This window comes from Notamacropus eugenii, chromosome 1 (assembly GCF_028372415.1).
Source record: "Notamacropus eugenii isolate mMacEug1 chromosome 1, mMacEug1.pri_v2, whole genome shotgun sequence".
Taxonomy (NCBI): Eukaryota; Metazoa; Chordata; class Mammalia; order Diprotodontia; family Macropodidae; genus Notamacropus; species Notamacropus eugenii.
The window spans coordinates 554062746-554072168 of NC_092872.1; the positions used below are offsets into that span (position 1 = coordinate 554062746).

Consider the following 9423-nt stretch of genomic DNA (forward strand, 5'->3'; position numbering starts at 1 on the left):
ATGATTCCACTCCTTCCTAATGTATTTGCTGTTCTCTTCTCCACAGCAGCTATTCAAAGGCTATTCTTCTGGTCTCAAACCTTCCAAAGCAATCTCTCTTCTTACTCTTTCAGTGGACACTTTGACCTCACATGTCACTGAAAAAGGAGTCCACGCACTGAGAGGTCTCTCTTCTCACCAACTCTTGATCTCATATCATTTAAACATCTTCTGTCACTATCTCCACCTTCCCTCCTGTCTCAGATGATGAGGTGGCCCTTTTTCTTGCCAAGAATAATCCTTCTCTGTGCATTCTTGTTTTCATACTCTCTCATTTCCCTCAGCAGATTGCCCTGCAATCATCCTTTATTCTCTCTCTAAATATTGAATTTCATTACAGCCTACAAACACAACTATATTTCCCCATTCATAAAGAAACCCACTCATTTCATCTATTTCTGCTGGCCACTGTGTTACATTTCTCTCCCCTCTCCTCTTCTTGGATAAACTCCTTGAAACAGCTGAACATATTAGGTACTGCCACTACTTCTCTGCTCTCTCTCTTCTACATCCTATGCAATCTGACTTCTGATCACATCATTCAATTGAAACTGCCTTCTCCAAAGTTACTAATGATCTAATAAACGGCAAATCTAATGGTTTTTTCTTCCCCCAATTCTCATCCTTCTTGACCTCTCCACATCATTCAATACTGTTGATAAATTCTTCCTGGATATTATTTCCTCTGTTTTCATGACACTGCTCTCTCCTGATTCTACCTCTGTCTGTGTATAGAATATAGCTGGATTCTAAGAACAATATGAAAGGGTTTGGGGAGTTTTCTTCTCTAATTCTATTGTTTCTTGTTCACTGGTTGTTTCTCCCCACTGTTGCCACTAGTGACCAATTCCATGTGATCATTTAACATTAATTAGCCTTTACAAAAAATACTTTGAAGATACAGAATAACAAAAGTACAAACATCCCCCACTCCCACCCCAAACACACACATGACAGACACATTCTCTCCTTTACCAGCTCGGTTTCTGGGGAGAGCAAGCTCAAACTAAAAACAGTTCCTACAAAGCTTTGGTTTCTACAATCCATGTCCCAGTGCAGAATCTTCCTGAGTGTTTATCTCAGCTACCACTTCTCTGAGACCTGAATATAACTCTTTGTTTCTTGGAGAATTAATACTGGGAAAGCTGTAAAACCTGAACTATGCTAGACTACCCAGTCTCCCAGATTCCTAGATAATATTGTCACCCTCCTGGCTGTTCAGAAGTCATAAGGTCAGAACCCCCAGATTAATCTTGACTTAAAATGAAGAAACAAACATCATAACAAACAAATAACCAAGGACCACATTCACAGGGTGGCCTATTGGCCTTGAAGAGAGAGGGCCCAAGGCGTTTCTCCTTATAGCATGGTCTCTCAGTGCAGTCAGTGAAGGAATTTGACTAAGAGGAGATCTGATAAGAAACAGAAAGAGGCTGAAATTGACTAAAGCCTTTTGCAAGTCTCCTCAATTCCAGTCCTGAAACTGAACCCTATCAAAGAGGTGACTGTCTACTACCTAACAAAAACAGAATGTTGATGTATGTTCCCAAACTTTTGGAAGCCATTTCCATTTCATGTTATCCCAGTTCTGCAGGCAGGCTTTCCAGCCTCTTGATGCACATTTTACAGTCTCCACTATGCCTTTCTGACCTCTCCTCAGTCATTTTTTGTTGGATCTTCATCCATGTAGAAGTCTGAGGAAGCTCCTTTAAATGCATATAAGTTGAATGACTTTCTCAGGATCATATCACCTTTAAATGTCAGAGGGTGGATTTTATCCCGTGTCCTCCTGAGTATCAGTCCAGCACTGTACATCTCTGTTGTCCAGTTGTGTCTGACTCTTCATTACATCGGACAATATCATGCCAATACTGTCCATGTGGTTTCATACTAAAGTGGTTTGCCAGTTCTTTCTCCGTTGCATTAAGGCAAAGTGAGGTTAACTGACTTGCCCAGGGTCTACAGCTAGTTAGTGTCTTGGGCCCAATTTGAACTCAGTATTTTCAGACTCCAGGCCCAGCACTCTAGCTACTGACCCAACTAGCTAACTCACTATACATCTCTACCTTATTGTTAAAAACAGTAACAACAACAATCCATACTAGCTATTTTCTAATCTCTCCCTTATTTTGTCTAAACTCCTTAAAAAATCCAGCTGTTTTCATTTCCTCTACCCCCACTTCTAAATCATCTTCAATATTCTCTCTGATGCCATCACTGACAAACCTGATGGTTTGGGTTTTTTTCGTTTTTTTCCCCCCTTGATTCTCACCCTTTTTGACCTTTGTGAAGGCTTTGACACCATTAATCACTATCTCCTTCTGGATACTCCCTTTTCATGATACTGTTAATCTATAGTTCTCCTTCATGCTGTTTGATCACCTTTCTTAACCTACTTTTCTGTGTCTTCCTCCAGGTCTCACTCATTACTTGTAGGTATCTTCCAAGGATTTTCATGGGCCTTATTCAGTTTTTGACCACATTATCTCACTTAGGATCTCATCAGCTTCCAAGGTTCAGTGATTATCTCTAGACTAATGATTCTTCTTAGATTAATATATCCGACCATAGTCTCTCTCCTGAGCTTCATTTACATACCACTAACAGCTTTTGCAATATTTTAAACTAGATAGGCATCTCATAAGGTTACAAACTTTAAACTGGAAGAAAACTTAGAGGCCACTAATGACAAGCTCCTCATTTTCATATGGGGAAATTGAAGCTGAAAGAGGTAAAATGACTTAATAAAAGTTGTACAGCCTTCAAGTGTCAAAAATCAGGATTTGACCTCAGGTCTTCCTGACTCTAAGCCCAATAATCTATCCCATGTGCCACATAGCTGGTACAACATGTCCAAAACAGAGCTCATTATCTTCTCCACTAAAACCCCAGTCCTCTCCTAAATGTTTCTATTAATGTTATCAATTAATTAATTAAATATTAATTGATCTTACCCAGGCTAGCCACCTGACTTCATCTTTACTCCTTATTCTCTTTGATCCCACATATCCAATCTATTGTCAAATCCTGTCAGTTCTACCTTTCTGAAATTCTTATTTATATTCCCTGCTTTCCACTTTCATAGCCACTACTCTAGTTTTATAGGATCAGTATCTACCAGCTTTCCCCTTTGCAATCTCCAATATTCTCCCTTCTCTCCCCTTGACACTGTCACCACTCTTGTGTTGGCCCTCATCCTCATATTCTCATATTCCTATCACTTGCTGATATGTCTGCCATAAGTCTCTCCCTGCTCAAGTACCTCCTCCACTCAAAAAAGTGATTTTCCTAAAGCATAAGTAGGATCCTTTCACCCCCCCCCATTCAAGAAATTCCAGTGACTCCCTATCACTTCCAGAATCAAATGCAAAATTCTCAGTTTGGAGATTAAAGTACCTCAGAACCGAACCCTTTCCCCTTCCTTTCCAGGCTTCTTACATTCTACTCCCTGGTAAGTCCTCTCCAAACCAGTGGCACAAAGAACTTGCAGTTCCTCGAACAAGACATTTCATCTCCTGAGTGAGCATTTTCACAGAATGCTCTCTCTCCTCATCTCTACCTCTTGACTTCCTTAAGCCCTAGTTTAAAATTCCACATTCTTCAGGAAGCCTTTCTCAACCTCACATAGTACCTACCTTCCATCTCTTGATTATTTCTTATTTGTCCTTTATATAGTTTATTTGTGCATAGTTTTTTGTTTTTTGTTTTTTTGCATATTGTCTCCCCAATTAGAGTGTAAGCTCCTCAAGGGCAAAGTCTTTTTCCTTTCTTTGTATCTTTGCCACTTGACACAGTACCTGGCATAAAGTTGGTACTTAATAAAGGTTATTCACTATCTCTACTCATGCAGATGACAATTTATCCATGACATAGTATACGTTTCCATGAGCTGCTTTGAGCCAAAATAATTATCATATTGGGGTCAACCTTTGTTCCTGAGTCTCACCTTGACTGGTCTTTGGATGAGAGAAATACTATACATCTTCAGAAGATAGTGAGTTCCTTGAGGGCAGGGCATATTTTCATCTCTATATTCTTAGCACAGAGAACATCCTTGCTACTTAGCACACATTTAACATGTATTGACTTGATTGATTTATGATCATACCCCATTCACAAAAGTCTTTCTGGCTAGGTTGGATCTCACAAAGGTTGTTCTATGAAAGAAAAGCCTTCAGGGCATGTCAGCTCTACACCATCAAGAGACATTGAAAAAATTTTAGTGAAAGATCACTGTCATCACCGTTGTTATCATTGTTAGAAGCAGCTTAAAGAGGTGGATTGAGAGTTAGTTAGCCTTGGAGTCAGAAAGACCTGGGTTCAACTCCTGCGTCTGATATGTTGTTTGTATGCAACTTTGGACAACTTTTAAAGACTGAAAGTTGAAGAATCATTGTCAAATTATTATTGCTAATGGGAATGTCCTATTTGGAAGGTTTCCCACCCCCCTCCAGTGACATCACATGTCTGGGCCAAAAGTAAACAAACAAAAAATCATTTTTTAATTGCTTCATCTTTAAATCAAGCTCTCTACCAGCGTTTGTGGAAAGTGGGATGGAAATCATGTTGGTTAGACTATCTGATTACTCAGAAGCACTCATTTTTTCTTACTTCTCTCACAGGTGGTTAATAGTAAGATATTTTTATTCTTCCCCTCTGGCAAATACAGTTTTTGCTAAATGCGTCACCTTATTTCAGCTTTGGCGAAAAGTCCTGCAATAAGGAATGGTATATCCATCTAGGAAAGCAGGTCTGTGGCAGAAGTTCAACTCTGTGTTATTAAAAGTAATCAGTCCTCTCTGTGGTGGATATGCTCATTAAGAAATATAGACATTTATTCACCAGCACAAAAGAAATGTGTTTTCTATGAGATCCTCAGGGAGGATGCAGACTTCACTTTTTTATGGAGATTTATGCTCATGATAGTTTGTGAAGGACTAGTGATTTGTTGTAATGAAGTCCTCTGTTTATCTACCATTTGGCTCCAAGGATTTTCCAAACCACTGTATCAGTTACCTGGGGGAATATGTCACCTCTAATGGGTAGTCTCTTCAGCCTGAATTGCCCACAGTTACACAGCATTTTTATCGAGTATCATCAAGTTCTTTTTCAGAATTAGGATTTGGAACATGATACCTCATAAACTGTTTTTGGCATCATTTCCCTGGCAAACATCTGAACCTGACTCTAAGAGTTTATTTGTGATAATGAGTGGAAAGAGTTGAGGAAAGAGCCAGAAGGCCTAGGTTCTAGGGCCTGGCTTTCCTGTTGTTCCTAGTTGTCACTCAGGAAGACGACTTGCCTCTTAATTTCCTCTTTAATCAAATGAGGTAAATGGGTTCTATTTCTTAAGTTCTATCTAACTATATGTTCCTTTGGTAGGAAATTGAAACCATGTACATTGACAGACCAGGTTACTACATTCTTCAGGAAAGTCATGTAATCATGATAATGATTTTAGTGGAAAGGAAGTTAATCAGAATGCACATGATCATTTGTGATTATTTAATCTGCAGCCACCTCCACTGAAAATATACGATAAAATTGTTGAAAGGGCCAGTAAGTGGATGAGTGACACTTCATTACTCTCATCTTATCTACAGAACGCAGATATAGAGCTGGAACTTACAAGTCCTTTCTAGTCCAACCCCTCATTATACCAAAGAGAAACTGAGGCTCAGTTAGATTAAAAGACTAACCCAGGGTAACATAGATGCCACGTGACAGGGCCAGGATTCAAACTCATCTTCTATAGCATTCAGTTCAATGGTCTATCCCCTTTCACAGGTGAGCTGTGTTTCACATTAGTGAGCTGACAGACTTCCACAATTGTCAGTCATAAAGGAAATAGTACTAGGAGAATGATCATTTAAGAGAAATGAGCTCTTTATAGAAAAGAAAGAACAGACCATGTAGGATCTCATAGAAATGAGAAAGTCAGACTTACCCAATATTAATGAAGTCTTGGCTCAGATCATGAAACAAGGCCCTGAGCCAAGAAGCATAACTATTTGGTAACCTCCTACAGACAATCATATTTATTTAATATAAGTCCTCCTCTAGTCTGCTGTCTTTAGGAGGAATTCTTTAAATCATGGCTAGAATATACCATGGAGATGTCAAAGAGTGGCAGTAACCCCTATAGAAAAATGGAAGAACTTTCTAGATGTCTTAGGGATAACTCAAACTCAACATATCTAAGAAGAACTCATTATATCTTTCCTCCCAAACCCATCCTTCCACTGAACTTTCCTATTTTTTTTTCCAGGGCATCCCCATTTATCTAATAACCCAGTTTTATAACTTTGGTGTTATCCTTGACTCCTTCTCTCTCACTTTAATCAGTTACAAAATATTCAAATTTCCAAAACATCTCCTGCAATTAACCCCTTCTCTTTACTAACACAATTACTACCTAGTTCAGTCTCTCATTAACCTTTGATTACAACGACCTCCTAATTGGTCTAATTGGTCTCAAGTCTCTCCCCACACCAGTTAATTATCCACATAGCTACAAAAGTAATTTTCCTTAAGTGTAGATCTGACCATGTTACACCCTTACTCAGTAAACTCTGGTGACTCCCAGTTGCCTCTAGGATAAAATATTAATTATGATTTTCAAAGTCATGATCACATGATCACATTCATCACATATTCCAAGAAATTCAAGACTTCAGTCTTTCAAAAGAAGACTTCTTATGTCATAGCCTTAAATTAGTATGGAAAATTGTGCTCAGTGAATACACCATGGATGCTCGAAGAAGTTATAACCCTTTCCTTTTCCCAGCTCTTTTGCCATGCTAAAGCATCTTCTAGAAGTTTTGCGTCAAATGGCCAGTGTCTGTTTATTTTGAAAGTGACTCATTGATTTTGAACTAGAAAAAAATTGTAGAGATCACTTATTCTAGCTCTCATTTTATAGATGGGAAAACAAAGGCCAAGGAGAGTGACTTAATCTAGGTTACATGGACAGTAAATAGAAGAGCCAAGACTTGAAGCAAAACCATCTGACTCCAAATCCAGGGCCCTTTCCATTGTACTGCCCTGCCTCCTTTTATGAGTAACAGCTACAAAGAAAACAGTGTTGATGCCATTAGCAATGTCAGTCCGCAGTGTTTCACACATGAGTAGTTCAAAGGCTAAATGGAGAAGAATTTTTCCAACCCTAGCTGAAAATTTCACTGTGTGGGACAGAACAAGTGTCTGGAATTTTGGTAATAAAGCTTGAGCACTGTGAAGCTAAGAAAACCAATACTTAGGGGAAAACAAAAAATAAAACCAAACGTGCTATCTCAGCAGAGGCACAAAGACTCTCTCCAACCCTACTTTCCTTCACACCTGCGTCTATGGAGTTTAGTTGTGAAGCTGGAAACCAGGTATACAGACTACAAAGGATGGTTGTTCATTATTAGAAGGGCAGCAATTGAGACTGAAAGGCATGAAATCAATGAAGTCAGGGTGGCCATTCATGTGTATGCTTTTAGATAGGTGTGTTCAGTTCTGACAGAACTATAGTTATATTTATATTTACATGCTTCTATTCACTGAATTTGATGCATTTTTTTTTTGTATTTTATTCAAAGTTCTCAGAGGCTCTTTACTTTTTCTTCTCAACATCTTGCTTTGCAATCTCCTTGGCTCATTTTTGTGCGCATTCCAAAAAGATGGGCATTAGCCTGGGGCCATTCGAAGACTAGCAAATGCCTTGAAATTCTTCTCGTCTTCAGCAATGACACCAGTTTTCTCTTTCTTGTAGACACTTCTGATGGGCATAACTGGTCCTGTAAGCTGGGTTGCCAATTTGACTTCTTCAGCAGAGCTATCTCCCTTCTTGGGTGCAGATGGTTTTCTTGGGAAGAGGATCAGATTGGAACGATATTCTTTCAGCTGCTGCACATTTGCTTGGAGAGACTCTGTAGACTTATTTCAGCGTTGAGGATCCACCAATGGTCTGTGGCACTTTTTTAAGGATACCAGCCAACCGAAGCTCTTCCAAGCTGAATCCTCTACTTTGGTGTGGAATTGGACAGTAGGGCATGTCACAATGGGGTGGATAGGACCAGATGCAAGATGAGGAGCAATTAGATGGGCTTTTGCTTGATGAGCCTTTTGCCTTCTGATCTTCCTGGCTTCCTGGTTAAACCATGTAGAAACTCTTCTTTGCAGTCTTTGTGGAAATGGGGCTTCAGAATCATGCCATTTCTGTTGGGAACCATGGCTGATTAGAACCCTCCTCGTGGGCACCTCAGCTGATTGGAAAGGCCCAGAGTTTGACACATTTTAAAAAATGGATAACGAAGGCTTATTTCACAAGAATGTAAGCTTCTTGAGGCCAGGAGTTATTTTACATTTTTGTATTTATATCACTAGAACCTGACACATAGTATATACTTAATAAATGTTTGATATTGATTGATTGATACTAGAATAATAGGGTTTTAGAGACAGGAGGAAGTTGGGAATTATTGAGACTCTCTTTGTCACCACTATTTTAAAGATGAAGAAATGAGATTAATTGAAGGAAAGTCATTCGTTCAAGTTCACACAGTATGAGTTAATCAATCCAAGAAGCCAGGTTTTCCGAGTCCTAGGAAAGTGATCTTTCTACCATTCCTTCCTTACTATTCCTTTCTTCAAAGAAGACCATGACATCAGGGAGATGATGATATGACTTGCAGTTGACCTTGATTTGAGTGACGGAGGGCTGTGCAAGGTCATCAGCCTCACTTTTTCCTCCAGAGCCATCTGGATCCAGTGGCCTCATATTAATCAGTATGACTAGAGATGGCCCAGGATGCAATGGGAGACCCTGGCCCTTTTAGGCTAAAGTTTTCAGGATTTCACTTTGAGTGAAGTAATGCCCATTCAGTGAATAGGACTCTCTAAGAAGTAAGTCAAGGGATGGCCCCTTTAATTAAAAAAAAAAAAAATCAAACTGTGAGGGGAAGACCCTCAGGGTTGCTGGCCAAAAGAGAAACAGTTACTACTTGCATACAATCTATGAATGTTAATCCAGAATGGAGAACAAACACAAACTACCAGTAGTCTTCCTCTCCCTCTCCCTCTCCTCTTTTCTTCATCTGAGGGTGCTCTGCTCAAAAGAAGGTACATCTCGTTGGCTCAAATCTACCTCATTAACTTGGGGTTTACTGGTTAGACTTCTTTCTCAAAGACTAAGCCTTCAACCCAATTCACTCTGGAGCTCATAGATTGGTCCCTGCCCTCCTAGCACAGAATGAATTTAAATAGTAAGTAGTAACTGCTTCTCTTTTGGCCAGCGGCCTTGAGTGTCTTCCCCTCCCAGTTTGATGTTTTTTTTAAATTTTTGATTAAAGGGACATCCCTTGACTCACCTCTTAAAGAGGCCTATTCACCGAATGGGCA

The 9423-nt window shown here is 39.5% G+C and overlaps 1 pseudogene; it reads right to left on the reverse strand.

Annotated features, from left to right (window-relative positions):
• Positions 1-7636: 7636 nt before the first annotated feature.
• Positions 7637-8255, reverse strand: LOC140527614 (large ribosomal subunit protein eL13 pseudogene; annotated as a pseudogene).
• Between the last annotated feature and the right edge of the window lie 1168 nt (positions 8256-9423).